At 39.3% G+C, this 24,150-nt stretch overlaps 1 protein-coding gene across 1 annotated transcript in view; it reads right to left on the bottom strand.

Annotated features, from left to right (window-relative positions):
* The window catches only part of map3k14a (mitogen-activated protein kinase kinase kinase 14a), a 59,697-nt gene extending 41,532 nt beyond the window's left edge, over positions 1-18,165 (bottom strand). Inside the window, exon 1 of the mRNA XM_043675296.2 lies at positions 18,041-18,165. The gene's annotated coding sequence lies outside the window, so the exon portion shown is untranslated. The remainder of the gene's footprint in view (positions 1-18,040) is intronic.
* Between the last annotated feature and the right edge of the window lie 5,985 nt (positions 18,166-24,150).

Below are 24,150 nucleotides of genomic sequence, written 5' to 3' on the forward strand. Positions count from 1 at the left end.
CACTGCAGCCCAATGGAGGAAAGACTCACCCTGGGGCAGGTTTTGGTAAAGAGTCAGTTTGTAATGGGAAATGGCCTAGTCATAGAGCTGTACAGACCTTTCGGGTCCAAGTCATCCATGCCGACCAGATATCCTAAATTAATCTAGTCCCATATGCCAGCATTTGGCACATATCCCTCTATGCCCTTCCTATTCATACACCTATCCAGATGCCTTTTAAATGTTGTAATTGTACCAGCCTCCACCACAAGGTTGTTTCCCTGGGTTGGGGGCGAGTCCAAAACTAGACAGCATAGGTTTAGGGTAAGAAAGAAAAGAATTTAAAAGTAACCTAGGGGCAACTTTTTCACAGAGAGGATGGGATGAATATAGAATGAGCTGCCAGAGCAAGTGGTGGAGACTGGTACAATTACAACACTCAAAAGGCATCTGGAAGGGTACATGAGTAGGAAGGGTTTAGAACGATATGGGCCATCTGCTGGAAATGGGACTAATTTGGGAAATCTGGTCAGCATGGATTAATTGGACCGAAGAGTCTGTTTCTTTACTGTATAACTCTATGACTCCATTATTAGTTCATGGAGGACTTTGCATGGAATCATCAAGAACCTCCAGAAGACCAGTGGAACAGGTTGGTATGAATTCAAAGATAGCTAAGTACTTGTGGTTAAAACAACTTAAAGTCAAAGAAAAATAGGCCAACACCATTTGCATCTGTAACTGCTGGGGAGGGAGTGGCATCGTGGCACCCGAACCCTAAGCTCACACTCTCCAGACTTCAGCTCAAAATGGTGGAATTTGTATCCAATGAAAATCTGGAATCAAAAGCTAACCCAATGATAACCATGTACCATTGTCAATTATTGTAAAAACCCATCTGGTTCACTAATGTCCATTACAGAAGGAAATCTACCCTCTTTGTCTGGCCTGTTTGTGACTCCAGAGAGACAACAATGTGACGGACTCTCAGTTATCATCTGAAATGGCCCAGCAAGCCACTCCGTTCAAGAGCATTTAGGGATGGGTGATAAGTTCCTGCCTGGCATCCCATGAATGAATAAAAAAAGTGCAAAAATAACAAGTTGGCTCTGAATGGTGTGATGCCCCTCATTACAATGTTAAGCTTACAGAAATAGAAGAGGAATGTATTTGACTGACAGAAATTAGTTTAATTTCCAAAGGTCTCTGCTTGAGGTAAGGCATGGAAAAGAACATTTATTTTTGAAAACATTATTGCAAACGTGGGATGTTTTCAAGCAGTGAAATCAAATATGTATGAAAAAAAAAGACCAGCCAAGGAAAATCCAGACGTATGCACACAGTCAAGTGTTAGGACCTGTACTGTAAAGACAATATTTATAGAGCCACAAGTATGGTGTATACAAAGCCCTGGGTTGACCCTCTGTTTCTTCTGGCTCAGCCCCTTCCACCCACACACATTTATGGTGAGTTGCTAGACTATGTGATACTTTGTAGAGTATATCAATTTTCCTTTTTTTTTTAAGAAACCTGTCTCAGCTCAACTGCTAATACAACTTTGGTTACCTCTAGACTCAACTATTCCAACACATTCCTGGCTGGTCTCCCACCCAATATCTTACGTAAACTTGAGATCACCCAAAGCTGCTCCTGTCTCAAATCACAGTAAGTCCCATTCCTCCATCATCCCTGTACTCACTGACCTACAGTTTTCCCATCCTTCTTTTCAAATTCTTCCATGGCCTCGTCCCTCCCTATATCTGAAATCTCCTCCAGTTCCACAATCCACCAGGATATATACAGTTACACCTTTTTGGTCTCTTGTGCATGTTCAGGTTTAATTGCTCCACCACTGGTGGCTTTCAACTGACTAGCTCTCAATCTCCAGAAATCCCTGGATGAAGGCTTCATCTGGAGGCTCACTGAAGATGTTACCTAGTATGGTGACAAACTGTCTGAAAACGATACTTCCAGCTCAGCGAGCAAACCTATATTCAGAACCTGAGCAACAGATCTTCTCAAAACTCGCTAACTGTTTCATAATGCTTTCTGTGGAATCTGTCATTACACTAAAGGCACAATTAAATGCAACAAGTTGTTGAAGCTTCCTTTTTGTTAAAGATGGCCATTATTACATCTGGGTGAGTTGGCTGCACAGCTGAGGAAGCAACTCATTTCACACAGCAGTGGGCGAGTGATGTCACAGAGTCAAAAATCTGCTTTGCGTGAACAATGATGCAGCTGCAAATTTACAGGAATGTAACTGTGATTGTAAGTGTCCACCTCAGACCAAGTTCTGGAAGAACAAAGCTTTTAGAAACCCAGTAGTTAATAATTAGATTTAAAGGGGCTGTACTTTCATAAAAAGCAGTAGTTTTCTTTAGAGGGTGCTAGTTATTATTGAATGTGCTCTGCCACCATTTCAGGCATTGTTTTTGAGATGGTGACAAATAGCTGCATTAGAATACCTTCTCATCTCCTGTTCGATCTTAAATCAGTGCTCCTCAAACTTTTTTTGTTGTGAACCATTCTGGTGCTTGCAAGTTACCAAGAGTCCAGACCTGAGAGTGGGAGGGGTTGGGTGCATGCCCAGTGATAGCAGGTCTAAGGGGGAGCGGTTTAATCCAAATTATAAAGCAACTAACCTTTACTTTATTCTTTATTTCCAAACAGGATTCAGATCTCTAGTTAGGCCACATACACAAAAATGGTGATTTAAAAGGTGCCACAGAGTTGATTTTACTTGGGACTCCATAGCACTTTTGTTGCTTTGAAGCTTGTGACTCCACAATTTTGCCCTGTGTCCCCACTGGAGGTCACGACCCATAGTCTAGAAGACCTGGTGTTAAATCACATCCCTTGCTTGTCAAAAGGTTCTGCCAACTTCTCACTTTAACTCCTAAAGACCCTTGTTGATCTATCTGTACCAAGTATAGAAGATGCTTCTGTTTAAAGTAATTCTTGTGTATTTAATCCAGGTTGGTTGTAAGCCATCCTCCTCTACTGCTGCCTCAATGATCAGTTCAAGATAATATTTTCCTCAATTTAAAAAAAAAAAATCTTACACCGATTGAAAAGATATCCAACCCATTAGTCCCAATGTCTGTTAGCCCTGATCAAATACTTTTCTGCCTTTAGTTAGTCTTAATTGGTCCTATTTTTCTCTTTGAAGTGAATACTAACTGACTGTGGTTCTTCTATTTTGATTTCAAAAATATTTCGACCTGAGCCAATCTCCCTCTCAATCGTTCCTACCACAAGATTTGCCATTTTCTCTTCCACTATTAGTTTGCCCTTCCTTAACAACATATAGCCCTAACTTGTCCTTCCATTTTCTACCAATGTTCTCTCATCGAAGGGGTAGCATTATTAACCATACAAAAATTAATGATGATTATAACGAGTTAGAAGACTCTCCGGGAAGATGCATAAAGCAGACAGAGCATATCCTTATGTCTGGTTTCCATATCTCATTTGTCCTTGATCAGAAGATCATTCACCTCAATCCAGAGATGGTACCTGTGGGGCACCAGTTCCCATCATGTATGGCTGACCATGAATCTCTCTTGCCCCCACGCCTGCCATGGGCATTTTGGAAGGATCTGCAGATTCACAGTCAGCCTGTCTGGCCATATGAAAAACATTGCTTCAATGGCTATCAAGTTCAGGAGTAAGACTCAAACTTAGAGATCCTGGCTTAGGTGCACTACAATATTATTACAGAGAAAATAAAAGTATACTTCAGGATTGCTCTTGTCACTATATTTAGCAAATTCACTTTTATGCTACTTTGTACATCATGGGACAAGGGATGTTGATGAAATGGAACACACTGAAATGTCCAGTGTAAGTCAGGCAGAGTCAATTCAGGCAGAGAGCATTTACATGAAGAATGAAGCTTCCTCTACATCACTTTCTTTCAGCAACTGTTGAGAAAGTACCCTTCCATCCTATTATATGGTATTTATCAACATAAATTGTAAAAAGAGTAAATAGTGTCAAGTATTGCTGAACACAGACACCATCAAATGTTGTGCTTATAGTTTCTTCCTTCCAATGATCCAGGTTGAATCTTCAACAAGTTGCTTTCACCTAGCTATCCTAATCTCAACCCATCAATCTAGCCTGGATTAGAAACATGCCATTGAGCTAAAGGTCAGTACCTAACCTAATTTGTCATGCAATTTACCATCTGTTCTATTCAAATAATTCATGATGTAATAACCACACAATAGATTTCTCATTACAACTCTCAAGAATAAACTCAGGAACTCCCATTCAATCCAGTTGAAGGTTAAACTGGGTCAGTGAATGTGTGATTTCATGAAACAATCAAGCTACATGACAGTTAAACATGTTCCAAGATACCAGCGATTGTCACATATCCCAGATGCAGAGTAGACAGTAATATGATGATACCAGACAGTCATTTATAGAGAGGCTGTTTCTTTCTTCTTGTCCCATATATTGTTCACAAGCATATATAGACCTCATTACTCATTTTGTGTAACTGTCACTTTAACACCTCAGCCCTGTCAAGGGCCAGGATTTTTGCCCACTGTAAATTTACAGTAAGCAGTTTTTGTTTTACTTCTGAGAGATCTAGGGAAGTGGACATCAGTCAACATAGCCAAGAATCTACTTATCTTTTAGTTTATTTGCATACACAAGTTTTTATGCAGCCGCTGTTTTGGTAACTGTCATCTTCTCAGTTGTCAATGTGTGTGTGTTATTGAAATATAGTTTCAATTGTGCTCCAACCAGTACAGCTTATTAAAATGATAATAATTTCATTGTTAAGGGAGAAAATAATTTTCAATGTGAAGTATTTCCTTCAACAATCACAGAAAAAAAGGTATAACATGAAAACGTAGTGTATTAGAAATTTTGGAAATCACTTAGCTCAATTTGCAATATAGAGTGACACTAACAGCATGGGTTTTATTTCCCGCACTGGCTGAGGTTATTATGAAGGATTCTCCTTCTCAACCTCTCCCCTCACCTGAACAATGGTGATCCTCAGGTTAAACCACCAGCAGTCATCTCTTTCTAATGAGAGGGCCACCCCATAGTCTGATAAAACTATGTCAACTTTATCTTTACTTTGCTGGAGATTTTAAGTTATTTGTTGATAAGGGATGCAAGACAACCTGGTTTTATTCTTTCCTGGGATATAGGTGTCTCTGGCAAGACCTGCATTTATCACCCATCTCTAATCACTGTTGAACAGAGTGGTATGCTATACCATTTCAGAGGGCAGTAAAGAATCAACCACAGCAAAAAACACAGATCATGCTGGAGAAACTCAGCAGCTCTGTGGGAGAGAAAACAGAGTTAACATTTCGGATTCAGTCACCCTTCTTCAGAACTGGTTGCTGGACTCGAAACATTAACCCTGTTTTTCTCTCTACAGATGCTGCCAGACATAATGAGTTTCTCCAGCATTATCTGGTTTTGTTTCAGATTTCCAACATCAGTGGTTCTTTGTTTTATACGAGTCAACTACATTGCCTTGGGCTTGTAGTCACATGTAGTCTAAATATGGTAATATTTAGTTACCTGAAGAGCATTAGTGGATTAGGTGAGTTTTAAATTGATAATAAATCCATATCACCATGACTAGGTTTCAACGTCTTAATTAATTATGAATTTAAATTTAGCAAAAATATGAACTGTAGATAACAAGCTGCTCAAACTTTGTACTGGTGGTCTCATGTGAATCCCTCATTGTGATTAGTGGAATTCCTTTTCGTATTCAGCCTTCTCTTTTCAAGAGCATTTCAAAAATTACTCAGATTATATAGTGTAATATTACTCCTCCCACCCTCAGGACTGCATAGAAGAACTATGTACATGGCCAGGTGCACCCAGGGCCGAAAACTGTGACACAACAAAACACTGGTCATTAATTTTCCTGTTGCTCTCAGAGCAACTGTTGGAGTACTATCAGGCAGTACACTGTAAACCACTGCTCAACCTTTGTACTGAAGAGCTACTGGGTTGCTGTCATTTATGAATTACTCTTACAGGTCATATTTCTCAGCTAGAGATCAGACCATAATCAGTGTTTATTGCTTTGCCAACAGCTGTAATAAATCAGAAATAGATGTTTCATGGAGAATAAACATCCTCTAAAAGATAAATGATATGCAACTTTTTTTAAAGAATTCCAAGAAATGTGTGTACAAATTTAACAAGCTCAAAAGTGTCCATAAACAAGCCCCTTTGCCATTTTTTGAGATTGCTAAAGGAAGGTTGAATTCATCAAATCTCTTTTCTTGAAACCTAAACCTACCATCACAGTTGTACTGTTTTTAAAAACTCCCTGGTGTGATTCAAATTTAAACCTTTACAGCAACATTTAAAGCAACAGCTGCTTTTGAAATGAGTATCGATCCATATAAAGTGTACAATGACACGGTTTGACATTTTGTAAAATTAAATGTACACTGTATGAATAGCACATACTCTTCATTATGGTGCAAATTCGGATCCAGCTGCAGTTCGGATTCCAAATTTACACCAAAAGTTCTTAGTTTTACACTGGAAATTGCTGTTGTCATGTAAACATAGCTAAAAAGTTCTTATAATAACATTGTAAACACAGAGCTGAGATATTTTAATGCAAGTAAAGTGTTTCCACCTTTACTAGTAGTGTAATTTGCAATTAATGATAATGCAATTAACAACCAGTGGGAATTAAATGATTTTGTAATTAACTACAAAGACCTTAATTTCTAAGAAGAGTGGTTGTGACTACTGGCTTCTATGAATTGCCAAACCCATTAGGATTGGAGATTATTACCCAGGATACTGTGTAATTGCTATTTAATATTAATCTGTAATACAGTATATAATGAAAAAGGGCTAATTCATAATCTTATTGAAGACACTTTAGGGATGAGTGACCACAATATGGTAGAATTTTACAAAATGATTGAAAGTGAGAGGTGCAATTTGAAGAAAGGATTTTCAATTTCAAAACGAGAAATTATGAAAGTTAACTAAGAAGATGAGGTGCAAAGTGACTTGGGTAGATTAGGAAAATACATTAAAAGGCATGACACTACACAGACAATGGATGATCTTTAAACAAGTATTTCACAGCCTACAGCAACTATACAATCCTCAAGGTGCAAAGTCCTCAAAATAGGTGAATCAACTATGGCTGGCAAAGGAGGTTAATCATTGTTTCAGATGAAAAAGATGTATAAAGTTGCCAGAAATAGTAGCAAGTCTGAGAACTGGGAGGACTAAAAGATTATAGTAAAGGAGGATCAAGAAATTGTAAGGAATGGAAAAATAGAATATGAATGCAATCTAGCAAAAAAAACGTATAGCTAATATGAACATAATTTCAGTACAGGCAGGGTTGGGAGAATTTATACTGAAAACAAAAAAAAAAATGCTGGAAATCACAGCAAATCAGGCAGAATCCATGGAGAGAAAGCAAGCTAACATTTTTAGTCTAGATGACTCTTCAGAGCTCAGCAAGGAGAATTTAGAATAGGAAACAGGAAATACAGAAATGACAGAGATAAATGATTACTCTCTATGTGACTTCACAAAGTAAGATAAAAAATGTCTTCCAGAATTAGAAACCCAACTCCCCAATGAGGAATTGAAGGAAATTATTTTAAGTAGGTAAGTTGTACTGGAAAAATTATTGTGCTGTTAATTGATAAATCCCCAGAATAATATTTTATATCTCAGAGTATTGAAGGAGGCAACAAACTTCCAAATGCAGAGACTTTGGAATAATTCCTGCAGATTGGAAGCTAGCAAATGTCAACTTAAGAAGATAGCATGAGGGAAAACATGGAACTCAGACGTGTTAGCCTTACATCAGGAGGAAGGAAGGTACTGGAATCTATTATAAAAGATGATGACAAATTGGCATGGGTAATATTGATTTCCAAATGGAAAATAATGTTTAACAAACTGAGTTTTTGAGGATGTTACTAACAAAAAGGGAAGTTAATGGGCATAGTATGTAATTGATTTTCAAAAGGAATTTGACAATGCTCCCCGCCATTGAAGCGTGCTAGTTAAACATAAACATTTGGGATTGGAGGTAATGCATTTTTTTTAAATTTAGAATTTGCTAATCAGCAGAAAGCAGTGCAGTAATAAACAAACAATCATTCTCACAGTGGCAAGTTATGTCTAGTTCAGTATCGCAAGCTCAGTACTGAGGCCTCAGATGTTCACAATACAGTATACAGTAGTGAGCTGGGGACCAAATGTGACATTTCCAAATTTGCAGATGATATAAAATTGAGGGAGGGGATAAATGATCAGAAACAGAGGATCAAATTGTATATGGATCATGTCACATCATCCCCAGCATGGCACGTTGTACTGTATTGATAAAATTGAAATCGAAAACTGGACATCAATAATGATAACCTGATTTAAATATGGAAATTCATCTTTGTTTTTAATTACAAAGGGTCAGTACCTGGGCACCAAGTGTTCACAATATATGTCAATGATTTGGAGGTGGGGATTAAACATGTTATTACCAAATATTTGTATGATACATAATTTTGTGGGAACATCTGTTGTGAGGAAGACTTGATGAACCCCATAGTAAGTATTGTACAAGGTTCTTATATGCTGGTACAATTTAATCTAAATTCTGAATTATATTGAATCTTATCTCATGTCTACCTTTCCTTATCTTTATCCCTTACCCTTACTCCCAGCAATATTTTCCCTTAAAGAAGTAATTTTTTTTGTGGGTGTTGCCAGTTAGACCAATATTTATTGCTAATCCCTCATTGCCCAGAATGCAATTAATATACAGCAACACTACTGTGGATTTGATGTGTAGCCGAGTAAGGACGAAACATTAGTTTTTTTAAAAAATAACAATTGGCAAGGTTACATGCTCACTTAGTAGGCTCACTTTTTTTTTCCCAGTGATTTCAAATTTCACCGCCTGGGTCATGGTAGGATTTGAACCCTTATCCCCAGTATATTAGTCTGGGGGTCTGGTCTACACGTGCAATAGTATCACCACTGTAGCACTGCCTCCTTAACAAACAGAAAGGTGAAGATTCATATTACTGATATTAATTTAAAGTATTCACACATCAGCTCCTGAATTTCCACTTTTAAAAGATAAGTGGCCTAATTCTGTACTTTTAAATGTTTACTTGCCATTGCAATGTTGCTTTGAACTTAATGGCTTACAAATGAGTAAATAAGGAACTTTCCTGGTTTCGTGGGTGGATATACAATATTATGCCGTACTGAGCCACATGAACCAAGACAGCCTAGTTGACTTGACAGGGAGTGAATCCCTAGAGATGTACAGGGGCAGGAAGAGAATACTTAAAAGGGATGTCAGGAGAGCTAAAAAAGGACATGAGATAGCTTTGGCATATGGGGTTAAGAAGAATCCAAAGAGATTCTACAAATACATTAAGGACAAAAGAATAACTAGGGAGGGAATAGGGCACCTTAAGGATCAATGAGGCCATCTATGTGTGAAACCACAGGATATGGGTGAGATACTAAATGAATATTTCACATCAGCATTTACTGTGGAGAAGGACATGGAAGCTAGGGAACTTAGGGCAATAAATAGTGATGTCCTGAAAAATATCTATATTATAGAAGAGAAAATGCTAGAGGTCTTAAAATACATAAATCCCTGAGACCTGATCAGGTTTTTCCCAAAACTTTGTGGGAAGCTAGGGAAGTAATTGCTGGGCCCCTTGCTGAGATATTTGTGTCATCAACAGCAACTACTGAGGTGCTGAAAGATTGAAAGGTGGTTAATGTGGTGTCATTATTTAAGAAAAGTATAAGGAAAAGCAGTGAGCCTGATGTCAGTGGTGGATAAGTTGTTGCAGGGAATTCTGAAGGGCAGTATTTACATGCATTTGGAAAGGCAAGGACTGATTAGAAACAGTCAGCATGGCTTTGTGCTGGGGAAATCGTGCCTCACTAACTTGATTGAGTTTTTTTTAAAAGTGGTGACTAAGAAGATTGATGAAGACAGAGTAGAAGTTGTTGTCTTTATGGACTTCAGCATCATGGTTCCACATAGTAGACTGGTTAGCAAGGTTAGATCACATGGAATATATGGGGATCTAGCTAATGGGATACAAAATTGGCTTGAACAGTAGGTGACAGAGGGTATTGATGGAGGGTTGCTTTTTCAACTTGAGGCCTGTGATCACTGGTGTGCCGAGAGGATTTGTGCTGGGCCCACTGCTTTTCATCACTTACACAAATGATTTGGATGTGAATATAGGACGAATGGTTAGTAAGTTTCTAGATGAGACCAAAATTGGCGGTGTAGTGGACAGTGAAGAAGGTTACCTCAGAGTAAAGTGCAATCATGATCAGATGCGCTGGGGCAGGTGGAGCTTAATTTAGATAAATCGGAGTTGTTGCATTTTGATAAAGCAAATCAGGATAGGACTTATACAGTTAATGGTAGGGCCCTGGGGACTGTTACTGAACAAAGAGATCAAGGGGTGCAGGTACATAATTCTTTGAATGTGGAGTCACAGGTAGATAGGGTGAAGAAGGTGGTTGGTATGTCTGCCTTCATTGGTCAGTGCATTGAGTATAGGAGTCGGGAGGCCATGTTGCAGCAGTACGGCACCTTGTTTAGGCCACTTTTAGAATACTGTATTCAATTCTGGTCTCCCTACTATAGGAAACATGTTGTTAAACTTGAAAGGTTTAGAAAAGACTTACAAAAATGTTGCTGGGATTGGACAGTTTGAGCTTTAGGGAGAGACTGAATATGCTAAGGCTTTTCCTTAAAAGGTTTATAAAAATTATGAGGGGCATGGATAGGGCAAATAGCCAAGGTCTTTTTCCCCAGGATTCATAACTGGAGGGTATAGGCTTAAGGTGAGAGGGAAAACTTTAAAAGGGACCTGAGGGGCAATATTTTCATGCAAAGGGTGGTGCATGTATGGAATGAACTGCTATAGAAGTTGGTGGAGACTGGTACAATTACAAAATTTAAAAAGGCATCTGGTATTTGACTAGGAAGGGTTCAGAAGGATATGGGCAAAACGTTGGCAAATGGGACTAGATCAGTTTAGGATATCTGGTTGGCATGGACATGTTGAGCCAAAGGATCTGTTTTCATGATGTATACCTCTATGACTCTATCACTATGTAAAGCAACTTCTGGAGGATTAGGACAGGCTTTGTGAATGGGCAAGATCATGGTGTAGAATTTAATATGGAAAAACTTGAAGTTATGCACTTTGATAGCAGGAAGTGATGTACAGAGTATTTCTTAAATAGTAAGAAGTTGAAAAGAATAGATATCGAAAGGGACCAGGTGTCCTTTACATGAAGTCACTGAAGGCTAACATACAGGTGCAGCAAGTCATTAGGAAGGTGAATGGAATGTTAGCTTTTATTGCATGAGAGTTTGAGCACAGCAGTAAAATCTTGTTTCAGTTATATAGAAGCATGGGGAAACCACACCTGAAGTACTTTGTGCAATGTTTGTCTCCTTACCTCAGCAAGGATAATATTGCCATAGAGGGAATGCAACAGAGGACAATCAGATTGGTTTCTGCGATGTCAGGAATACTCTAAGATAAATTAAGAAACAAGGTCTGCAATCTCATTGATACCCACAACATACAAAAATAAAGGGATAATATGGCACTGTCAATGTTGGACTGGGGTGGACAAAGTCAAAAATCACATGACACCAGGTTATAGTCCAACAGGTATATTTGAAACTGCAAGCTTTCGGAGACTCCACTTCTTCCTCAGGCAGCTAGAGAGAGAGAATTGGACACAGAATGTACAGTAAAAAGGTCAAAGGGTCACACAACATATGCAAATGTATTGAACAAACCTAGATGGTTTTAAAGTCTTTAAACAGTTAGAATGGAAATGTAGATTTCGATTGATATGTAAATCCCAGAATTTCTTTCAAGTCACTGCCCCAAGATAACTTCAGGTTTTAGCAGAATAACGGTGTCACCTCAGATCAGACATGGTAGATGCAGGTACAATATTTCCCCTCATTGGGGAATCTAGAATCAGGAGTCACAATATGAAAATACGGAGAATGCCATTTTAGGACCAAGAGGTGGAGAATATTTTTCGGTCAGAGGATTATGATTATTGGTCAGAGGGTTGAGAGCCTTTGGAATATCCTTTCCCAGAGGATTGTGGAAGCTATGTCTTTGAGTATGATTAAAATAGAGTCGAATTGCTGATTATCAATGGTGTGTAAGGATATGGGGATAGTGTGGGTAAACAGTTGATCACCAATGATCATATTAAATACTGCAGTAAGCTCAATGGGCTGAAAAGCCTATGCCTTGTTCTTATGTGCTTATGTTGCTGTGTTGAACACACAGGAGAAACATCATAGAACGATACTTTTTCAAAGAAAGTTATGTTTGCTCTTTGCATTTGAGCATCTTTCTTTGTGAGTTATAAAACTATTACATATGGAGGAATAGAACATTTGACTGGGCAGGGCAACTGCAGGCAAGAGCTTATGTGCTGAGACCTCCAGAAAAATGTGTAGAATTGGCAATCCTAATAGGTCTGTTGTCTGCGCGCTTTGGACTGTGTGGGCGAAATTGCAAGCTGTCAGTCACACTTCACTTTAGCTGACCAAGAGTCTAGTTTGAAAGAAGCCTGAATGACTGAATTATTATCCAAACTAATAAATATGTTTGGAAAATAAACACTCCTCTGAATGCAAACTAAATTAAGATATTAGACAATAACGCTGGACCTCTTTGCTATGAACAGTGGTTATGACCGTAAGATTATGTTGCGAAAAATTACCGACTAAATGAATGTCAACTAGTATTAGGATTTGCATATATCCCATTAAATTAATTCTAAAGTCCAAATGATATGGTAAATAACTGTGTAAATTGAGCTGTGAATTTTAAGGTGGCTCAAACATTAGAACCAGAAAGGTTTAGCTATTTAAATATAACTTAGAATCAACTAAATTAGATTAGACTTAAAAGCCTTAAGATTAGACTTAACATCATATTTTTATCTGAAGCCTTTGCACTTACAGATGGTGAAAGCCAAATCATTCAGCATAGTTGATTAATCCAGAAACAGCTCACAGCCATGACTTCCCTTGCCTGCACCTTCACTGTTCAAATCAAAGATCCATTCTTCCCATTAGTGAAAGATATAAACGAATACTTTGAATTTACATAGTTCCTTTGTACAAAAAATAAAACACCTTCCAAAGCCCAATACAGAGTTTAGGGAAGAAAATGTATTAAATCAGTATACCACAAGCTATCTTGGAGCATGAACTGACTTTTAAATGACATTAATGATAAATGTGTAGCTCAAGTTTGGGTAATTAATGTAGAGTTTTAATTCAAGTATGAATTTGTCCATGGTAAGCAGAACCCCACATACATTTAGTCAGTATGCACTGTGGTCAGTAATCTTCGAGAACATTTAAGGGACCTCACAGAATCAGACTGACAAAACCAACACAAATATTTGTTGCTGAAGATCAGTTTGCTGTTTATTTTGTACCAGCACCATTGTCTCAACATAACCTTTGAGGGTCGTAGGATGGCTCAGTGGTTAGCACTGCTGCCTCATGGCACTACAAACCTGGGTTCGATTCCAGCCTTGGGTGACTGTGTGGAGTCTGCATATTCTCCCTGTGTCTGTGTGGGTTTCCTCCCACAATTCATAAATATACAGGTTAGGTGAATTGGCCATGTTATATTGCCCATAGTGTTCAGGGATGTGCAGACTAGGTGGGTTAGTCAGGGGTTAAGTTTAAAGTAATAGGGTAGGGGAATGGGTCTGGGAGGGTTACTCTTCAAAGGGTCGGGCATAGACTTGTTGGGCCAAATGTCTTGTTTCCATGGTGTAGGGATTCTATTCTATTCTTAATAGTGCTTGTTGAAATAGAGAATAGGATTAAGTTATAGAATAAAGTGCAGAACCAGACACAGAAATCAAACTATAGATGGTTTACTGGTTTGGCAGAATATAGCAATTGATATTCCTCAGGGATCTGCAACAGGCTTTCAGCTTTTGATTATCTGCATCAATCACTTAGATGAAGGATCTTTGATGAAGTTCTACGTCCGTCTTTGCAGATGACGAGAGGAAGATTGTTCTTTAGAAGTGTATTGTAGCATATTCAAACAAGTTGATATAAAATATCTATATCACACCGCATTAGGACTCTTCTGGTGCATTGATGGTGTCCCTACCTCCGTTCCATAAAGTTTGGATTCACATCTCAGTTTAAAAAAAAATCAATATCTTTTTTAGCAAATGTAAAATTACTTTCTGTTTACCGCTGTAGAGTTTGTGCATGAATGACTTGAAGTTGCTTAATGGTCTTTGCATGTTGTCTTATGGGATGGTCAAAACCTAGTAGATCGGTGACTATAAGACATGTTGATCAGCTACTTGTGGCCTACAAATTGTTAAATGATTTTTAGTGAATGCTTGCACAGCAGTTATTATTTTGAAAATTCACCAAAACCTCAATTTTCCTGCTCCTCGGATGCTGTACTTTTCCAGCATCACTCTAATCTTGACTCAATTTTTGGGTCAATACTCAGCTTTGCCTAGCTAAGGTCTAAAGGCATCCTTGACTGCTGGCTCAAGGTAAGCTCTCCATCATTACTAAAGTCCTTTCAAGCATCGGAGTAAGTCTCCCAGGATAACACTTAAGGTTAGAACATTGTTACAATTTTTTTCAAACAATCATATGTTCCAATTTGCTTCATAAAGTTGCAACACTACTCATAATTTCAATTCATGGGTCCACTATTCTCAAGATGTCTTTCCTCTAGGCCACGTTGACGAAGTTATAGGGAAAGGAGTAGGCCATTTAGCCACCTCAAGCCAGTTCCACTGTTTATTACAGCATGAACTAATCTGTATTTGAAATCTATTAAGCTGTCACATACCTTGACATCCTTGGCTAATAAATGACAATCTTGAACTCTGAAAATTGAAAACTCAGCATCCGGTCGTTTCAGAGAGAGAGAGAGAGAGAGACACAGAGAGAGAGGAGAGAGAGAGAGACACAGAGAGAGAGAGAGAGAGAGAGACAGAGACACAGAGAGAGAGAGAGAGAGAGAGACAGAGACACAGAGAGAGAGAGAGAGAGACACAGAGTCACAGAGAGAGAGAGAGAGAGACACAGAGTCACAGAGAGAGAGAGAGAGAGAGAGACACAGAGTCACACAGAGAGAGAGAGAGAAAGAGAGAGAGACACAGAGAGAGAGAGACACACAGAGAGAGAGAGAGAGAGAGAGAGTTTCCACATTTCCACTGCCCTTTTGTTGGAAAAATGCTTGCTAATTTCACCCCAAATAGCAAAGCTCTAGTTTCAAAATTGCGCCGCTTTATGCGGCACTTCCCCACCAGATGCACACTTCTTTGTGCTTACACCATCAAATCATTTTACAGTTTTAAGCAACTCTCTTTGATCACTCATTACCTCAAGGGATTAGAAGCAGGTTCATGCAGCATGTGCTCATAATTTAACCCTGGTGAAATTTTGTAAGTGTGCTGTATATTTCATCCAAGACCAAACTGAGTTTTCTGAAGGAGATGCCCAGAGTTAATCTACTTTGAGGCCATGTACAATGCAAGCATCAAATCCTTTCCTTTTGTATTCTAACCCTCTTGAGGCAAAGGTCAACTCCCTATTAACCGTTGTGCATCTGCACACTGTTATACATGCAGCTTGTCTTTAAGAGAGTTCCTCTTCAAGGACTACATGTGTATACAATTTTGTAAATTTGCCCTGCCAGTTTGATTTACATTTGCAAACTGCACACACAGAAATCAATTAGTTTGTTGTAAAGTGTATTTTATACCTTTTTTTATAATTTTTATTCCTGTTTTAAATAAACTAAGCCAATGCGTATTACATTAACGATAATTAATTTCTCATCGGGGATTGAGAAACTCTGTGGGTTAGTTTAAAATCACTTTAAGCCAATGCGTATTACATTAACGATAATTAATTTCTCATCGGGGATTGAGAAACTCTGTGGGTTAAAAGTGATTTTGTGATTGAACCAGGTTTTGCTTAATTAAAGAAAACTTTTTTTTAAAAAAAAGAGCCCTTGCAGAGTAATATTATAGGACAGAATTTCTAGCATTTCTGTGTAACACTTAAACGCCTGATCATTCAATAATTAGGGCACGTCTTTCCCATATAACATTTTTAAGGTTCGGGGGCAGCAATTATTCAATAAGAAGTACTGAGAGATATCAGTGTTCATTCAATATTTTGGGGGTAGGACCACTTTAATCTATTCAAATTATTTATTAGCCTGACCCAAATTATAACAAGAGTGGATAAAGAATGGAGCTGGAAAAAGCACAGCAGGTCAAGCAGCATTGGAGAAGGAATGGATTTGACGTTTCAGGTTGGAACTGTTCATCAGGACTAATGAAAGATTCCAACTGGAAACACTGACTCCCCTTCTTCTCTGATGCTGCTTGGCCTGCTATACTTTTTCCTAGCTCCACTCTTTATCCGCTCTGACTCTCCAACTCACTACCTCCAAATTATAACAAGGGATGTTCAAAATTTTCTTCAATTCCAAATGCAAAATACAGCAGACAAGAAAAAAAATACAGAAAATACTCAACAGATCAAGCAATATTTCTGCCTGCCTGACCTGTTTTCAGCATTTAGATTAGAGTAGTGCTGGGAAAGCATAGCAGGTTAGGCAGCATCCGAGGAGCAGAAAAATCAACACTTCGGGCAAAAGCCCTTCATCAGGAATGAAAGTGCTTTTGCCTGAAACGTCAATTTTCCTGCTCTTCGGATGCTGCCTGACCTGCTGTGTTTTTCCAGCATTACTCTAATCTAGACTCTGATCTCCAGTCCTCACTTTCACCCTGTTTTCAGCATTTTCTGTTTCAATGTCTTTTTGCAAATTCACGACTTCTATGACTGAATTTCCACTGCCAACAAACTATAAGAGTTAAATTGGCTTCATATAGCCACCTATAGTAGTTTTGTATTACAAGGCAATGGACACAATTCAAAGTTACACTGTGCACCATTCCTGCACCAATGTGCACTCAAAGCTACTTTGCATAAATACAAAAGTAGTTTTGTCAATACATCTGATGTGAATTAGATCGCTGTACATATAATACAAAACGAACCAGTAGTTTGCATAACTGCACACTGCAACTGTAACCATCATTCAGTAGTTGGTATTGTAGGTTGTTGTGTTTAAAGTTACACATTATTAATACTCTTTATATTAGTTGATCTAAATGGGGTTTTATTAACTAAATTACTTGTTGTATTTATATTTTTGAATACAATTAAGCAGCAGTTGAGAGTAAAAAATGCATATGCAGACCAGTTTCCTGCCCAAATTTACTATATTGTCACAAACCCATGCATTATATTTTGGGAGTAGGTGCCAACAGCTGTTGAGCATACTCTACAGCAAGAGACCTACTCGAACACTCAACCACAACTACACCTATTCAAAACATATAAACAATGTCTATTTTCAAAATAGTTAATAAGTTTCCATTACAACTAAGTATGTGTAAATAGCCCATGGTTCGGCCTTACAAACTCTCCAGTTTACAGAGTTATAGAACTTTTAAACTTGTTTAAACCTTTAGAGATTTTTCTAATCGACCTTTTACGCAGACCTCCAGATCGGAGGGACATTATTACAACAACTCCTCCATTTAAAGCTTTGCTGCTCATTCAGCAAGATTTAACTGAGGGACTAAAACGTCCTTCAAATATGGGACAAAATATGAATGCATTAATGTCAACTGCTGGCTGTGAAATTTGAAAAATGTTAGTAATAACATTTACCATGAAAAATGCTCTGACATTTAAAACAAAAGAGAGACTTTGTACCGTTAGGAAAATATAAAATGTCTTCGATGCTGTTTAACAAACTTCCTCTTTTTAAAAAAAAACAAAGCAGCCATTTTATATTTTACATTTTTTTCAAGCTCACCAAGACTGGAACAAATCCCCTTCTCAATTTATTACCACCCCAATAATTCCCAGCGATTCCTCGCTGCTAACACTCACCTGGGAGATCGGGGCAGGTGAGATTCAGACAACCTGCCGGTCTCTCTTTATTTGCCCCTTTTTAGACCCAGAGCAAATGGTGAGAATCGGCGACACTTAAAACCGCTTTATCGCCGACAGCAGCTTCAAACTGATTAAATACAAAACTGAAACCGAGCCTTTTATTGGGGCTAAAAATATACCTCACAGCATCAACCCACTAAAACCCAGGCGTGACATGTGCCTGTAACAAAGTGAGGTGTATTTCAAGGTATCAGCAACTTCTCTGAAGATTTCCCTGACTTTTTTTTATTAAACAAACACATGTTTATTGCAATAACTTTCGTGTTTGTGTTCCAGTTGCTTACAGTTTAATATTAATTGTTGTTGAAGTGAATTTCCGATGCATTTGCACCCTCTGTTGGGCGTCAGCAGCATTGTAAATGATCTCTCCAATCAGTGCTTAGAGAAAGTGAGGACTGCAGATGCTGGAGATCAGAGTTAAACAGTGTGGTGCTGGGAATGCACAGCCGGTCAGGCAGCGTTGGAGGAGCAGGAGAATCGACATTTCGAGCATAAGCCCTTCATCAGGAGTGGGGGGTGGCCCAAGGGAGCTGAGAGATAAATGGGAGGGGGGAAGGAAGCTGCTAATGCAGTAGGTAGGTGAAGTTGGGGTGAAGGTGATAGCTTGGAGAGGAGGGTGAAGCTGCTTTTAACAGACATCTCAAGAAAGAAGTTGTATTTGTATCACATCTTCCCCAATCTCAGGATGTTCCAAAGTGCTTTACATACAAAAAATTACTTTCGAAATACAGCCTTTGGAAGAATCGCTGCAATATCCTACAACAGAAACAAAGCCAATGAGCAAAAACAGAAACAGAAATTGCAGGAAGAGACTAAGCATGTCTGGCAGCATCTGTGGAGAGAGAAACAGAGTTAATGTTTCTGGTCCAATGACCCATCAGATCTGATTTCTTCCAGTTTTTTATTTCTGCTCTTGTTTCTGATTTTTCCAGCATCCACAGTTCTTTCAGTTTTTAGTCAATGAACAATTTGTTTTTGGTGTTTAATAAATATTGTCCAGGATAACTTGATAACATTTCATCTTATTAGTAATTGTGCCCTGGAGCTTTTACCTTCACTAAAACAATTTGACATGTTTTTTAAATCTGTTTCTGGAACTTGAACACTAGCAGCATTGATTACCCATCCCTAAGTGCATGGGAAAGAGGCAGTCTTTTGAAACATGCAAGGTTCTAAAAAAATTGACAGGGTAAACCATGAAGAGTTTGTCCCTTTTTGCTGAGAAGCTAGAGCTTGTGGAGTGGGGGGGAGTCAGAGTCATAGAATCCTTCAGTATGGAAACAGGCCATTTGGCCCAATAAGTCCACACCAAACCTCTGAAGAATAACCCACCCAGACCCATTCCCCTACCTATCACTCTGCGTTTCCCTGACTAATGCACCTAAGCTATGCATCCCTGAACACAATGGACAATTTAGTTTTGACCAATACCTGCACATCTTTGAATTGTGGGAAGAAACCAGAGCACCAATAGGAAGCCTACGCAGACACGGGGAGAATGTGCAGACTCCACCCAGACAGTCACCCAAAGCTGGAATCAAACCCAAGTCCCTGGCACTGTGAGGTAGCAGTGCTAACAACTGAGCCACTATGCCAGCCTCCCAGAAGGGGTGAGTATTTAGGACTGAGCTGAGTAAACATTTCTTCACAGAAAGGGTTGTGAATCTTTGGACTTCTGAATCATCAAGGGTTGTGGATGGAACATTATTAAAGCTGAGGCAAACACATTTTTGCTCTCTTAGGGAATTGAGGGCTACGTGGAGTAGATGAGAAAGTGGAGTTGAAGTCGAAGATCGTCTCTGGTGGCACTGAATAATGGAACAGACTCTTGGGGTCATGTGACCTACCCTTACACCTACTCCTGTCTGCGCCTTGTCAATGGTGAGGAGTCATAAGGCAAGTTACTCACCAAAGAATTCTCTGTCTGTGACCTGCTTTTGTACCAACAATATTTAGATAGCTCGTCCAGTTACATTTCTGATCATGTGTAATCCTTGTGGATAATTCTGTGATGTCAATGACAAGAGATGATACTTAAATTCTCTCTTATTGGAGATGGTGATTGCTGGGGACTTGTGTCTGAATACTACTTGCAATTATCAGTCTAAGTCTAAATATTTCTCATGTCTTACTTCTTGCAGACATAAACTGCTTTAGAATTCAAGGAGTTGCAACTGCTACTAATTATTGTGCAAACATCACTACTTCTGAACAATGATGTGGAGAGTCACTGGTGAAGCGACTGAAAATGATTGTACCTCGATCCCTGAGAATGCTGTGCAGTGCTGTACTGAGAATGATTGGCGTCCCAACATCCAGAGCAATCTTGCTTTGAGCTGGGCATGATTCCAACCAATAGATCCGTTTCTTCTAATACTATTGACCTCAATTTTGCTTGGGCTCTTGAATACTCCATAAATTGTTCAAATGTCACTTCAATGTCAAGGGTAGTCTTTCTCACCTCATGTCTGGATTTTAGTTCTTTGTCTATCTTTGGACAGAGCTGTAATTAGGTTTAGAGCTGACTGACCCTGGCAGAACCAAAACTGAGCATCATTGAGGAGATTGCTGCCGAGTAGTTTTATTTGACAGTACTATCGAAGACACCTTCCATCATTCTGCCGTGATTAAGAGCAGACTGATAGGTAAGTAATTATAGAGTCATACAGCACCACAAACTGTCTGTCTAACCTATCCATATTCACCTGGTATCCTAAACTGAACTAGTCCAGATGAAGGGCTTTTGCCCGAAATGTCAATTTTACTGCTCCTCGGATGCTGCCTGAACTGCTGTGCTTTTCCAGCACCACTAATCCAGAATCTAGTCCCATTTGCCTGCATTGGCCCATATCTCTCTAAACCTTTCCTATTCATGTACTGTCCAAACGATTTTAAATGTTATAATTATGCATTACCTCTATCAATTCCTCTAGCAGCTCATTCCATACATGCACCACCTTCTGTGTGAAAACTTTGCCCAAGAGGGCCCTTTTAAATCTTACCTCTCTCATCTTAAATGTATGCCCTTTGGCTTTGGGTTCCTTATTTTTGGAAAAAAGACCTTTGCTATTCACCTTATCAATGACTCTCATGATTTTATAAACCTCTAAAAGGCCACCCTTCAGCTTCCAATGCTTCAGGGAAACAAAGTCCCAGCCTATCGAGCCTCCCTTTATAACTCAAACCTTCCAGGCTCTACAACACCTTTGTCCATTTTTTTTTCCCTCCTGTTTCTAGTTTAACAACATCCTCTGTATAGCACGGAGACCAGTATTGTACATAATATTCTAAAAGTGGCCTCACCAATTACCCTGATTCGATTTGCCATCTTTTGCTGAACTGAAAATAATTGTCAAATTTTCCACAAACTGAAATTGCTGGAAAATTTCAGCTGTTCTGGCAGCATATGTGGAGTGAAAGCAGAGTTAATGTTCCAGGTCCAGTGACACCTCTTCAGAACCCAGAATATTTCTGTTTGTGTTTTTGATTTCCAGTAGCTGCTCTATTTGACATTTTTTTAAAATCTAATTTTCCACATTGTTTGCCAGATACTAATATCGTGGTTTTACAAGATCAACTTGATGAGGGGGACAATTATTTCTGGACAATATGTCTTCAGTACTGCAGCCAGGATATTGCTGGGGTCGACAGGGATTGCTAACCCAATAGCTTAATCCATTTCTTGAAATCAAAGGAGTGAATCAAATGGACTGAAGACTTCAATGTGTGATAGTGGAGAGCTCAGGATGAAACCAAAATGCATCATTCATCGAATCCTACACTGTGGAAGCAGGCTATTTGGCCCATCAAGTCCACTCTGAAGAGCATCTCAACCAAACCCACACCCCTACCCTATATTTCCCATGGCTAATCCATCCAGCCTGCACATCCCTGTACAATTTAGCATGGTCAATCCACCCAACCTGCATATATTTGGGCTGTGGAAGGATACCAGAGCATCCAGAGGAAACCCACACAGACATGGAGAGAAGGTGCAAACTCTGCACAGGCAGTTGTCCGAGATGGAACTAAACCTGGGTTTCTAGTGCTATGAGGCAGCAGTGCTAACCACTGAGCCACCGCACCACCCCTGTGTCATCTGTGTCTCTCTTTGTTTTTAGATTAGATTACCTAAAAATCTTTTCTTGCTCTTTGAGCACAACTATTTGATCTTCCCACTTAATAACATCAACGTTCATTTCCACTTTCTTCATCTGTGTATTTTAGGACTTGCATGGCCCTGACTTAGCTTTATAATGACCACAACATCAATGTGGAACTCCCATTTCAATGTGACTGACCATCCCACAGGCACTGAGTTTACAGGAAATGGAGGCATTTAGATAGTGATGACTATTATAAGGATAGTAACACCTAAGCTTCTGACTGTGAATGTGGCTGCTATGGTCTGGGAGTCACTGAAATCCAGAGGACATCCCTACCAGCATAGGTAAAGAACTAGTTCATCATTTGGACTCTCTCTTTCTATCATTTCCATGGCTATGCTGTTATTTCCACAGTCATTTCAACTTCCAAACAGTTTTTTCTAGCCTTTGCTTAAGAACCTGGCCTGGACCTTATTGATTTTTACGTTTCCTATGATCTGTTTCAAAGATTGATTTCTTGGCTCATGTCTTGCCCGTGCTGATGAGAGTCATAGAGTCATAGAGATTTACAGCACGGAAACAGACCCTTTGGTCCAACTCGTACATGCTGACCAGATATCCCAACCCAATGTAGACTAACCTGCCAGCACCTGGCCCATATCCCTTCAAGCCTTTCCTATTCATATACCCATCCAGATGCCTTTTAAATGTTGTAATTGTACTCGCCTCCACCACTTCCTCTGGCAGCTCATTCCATACACGTACCACCCTCTGCATGAAATAGTTGCCCCTTAGATCGCTTTTATATCTTTCCCCTCTCACCCTAAACCTATGCCCTCTAGTTCTGGACTCCCCGACCCCAGGGACAAGACTTTGCCTATTTATCCTATCCACGCCCTTCATGATTTTATAAACCTCTATAAGGCCACCCCTCAGCCTCCGACGCTCCAGGGAAAACAGCCCCAGCCTGTTCAGCCTCTCCCTATAGTTCAAATCCTCCAAACCTGGCAACATCCTTGTAAATCTTTTCTGAACCCTTCCAAGTTTCATAACATCTTTCCAATAGGAAGGAGACCAGAATTGCACGCAATATTCCAACAGTGGCCTAACCAATGTCCTGTACAACTGGAACATGACCTCCCAACTCCTGTACTCAATACTCTGACTAATAAAGGAAAGCATACCAAATGCCTACTTCACTATCCTATCTACCTGCGACTCTACTTTCAAGGATCTATGAACCTGCACTCCAAGGTCTCTTTGTTCAGCAACAGTCCCTCGGACCTTACATTAAATGAGAGAGTTTCTCTAACTTGTGAATGTATTCTACAAAAGTCTCACTTTGCTAACAGCCAGCTTGTTTTGCTTGCTATAATTTCATTATTATTGTGCCATAATAAGTCAAGAATTTCATTCATTTTGGAATGGTCCACACTACTGGGGGTCTCATGGGCAACACTAGTTTGAAACAGAAATTGACCAAGTCTATTTAGACAGCACCTGCTGAACCCACAACCAGTAAGATTTGGATGGACGAGTGCAACACATGTATGTGAACACCACCACCTGCATGGTCCCTCTAATCAAGTCACATCCTAACTTGGAAATATATCGTCATTCCTTCATTCTGGATTCCTCTTCACACAACATTGTGCATTTACATACAACACATGGATTGCAGTGGTTCAAGAAGGCAGCTCACTCCCAACTTCTCAAGGGCAACTAGGGAAGGGCAGTAAATTCTGGTCCAGCTGCGACTCCAACTCTGACAAGAGAATAAAAAACATTTATATCAGATCTTTCCATTCCTCTGCCTTTGGGCTCATTTTGCCATCTCCTTCTCTTCATTACATCATAGCTTGTAGAAATTAAAGCAGCAGCCTCTTGCACCATGGAATTCTCTCCACTTTCCTCATCTTCTCCACAAAACCTATTTCTTGA

This window comes from Chiloscyllium plagiosum, unplaced genomic scaffold (genome assembly GCF_037043375.1).
Source record: "Chiloscyllium plagiosum isolate Xiang-an unplaced genomic scaffold, Cpla_swu_hap1 HiC_scaffold_32, whole genome shotgun sequence".
In the NCBI taxonomy this organism is placed as follows: domain Eukaryota; kingdom Metazoa; phylum Chordata; class Chondrichthyes; order Orectolobiformes; family Hemiscylliidae; genus Chiloscyllium; species Chiloscyllium plagiosum.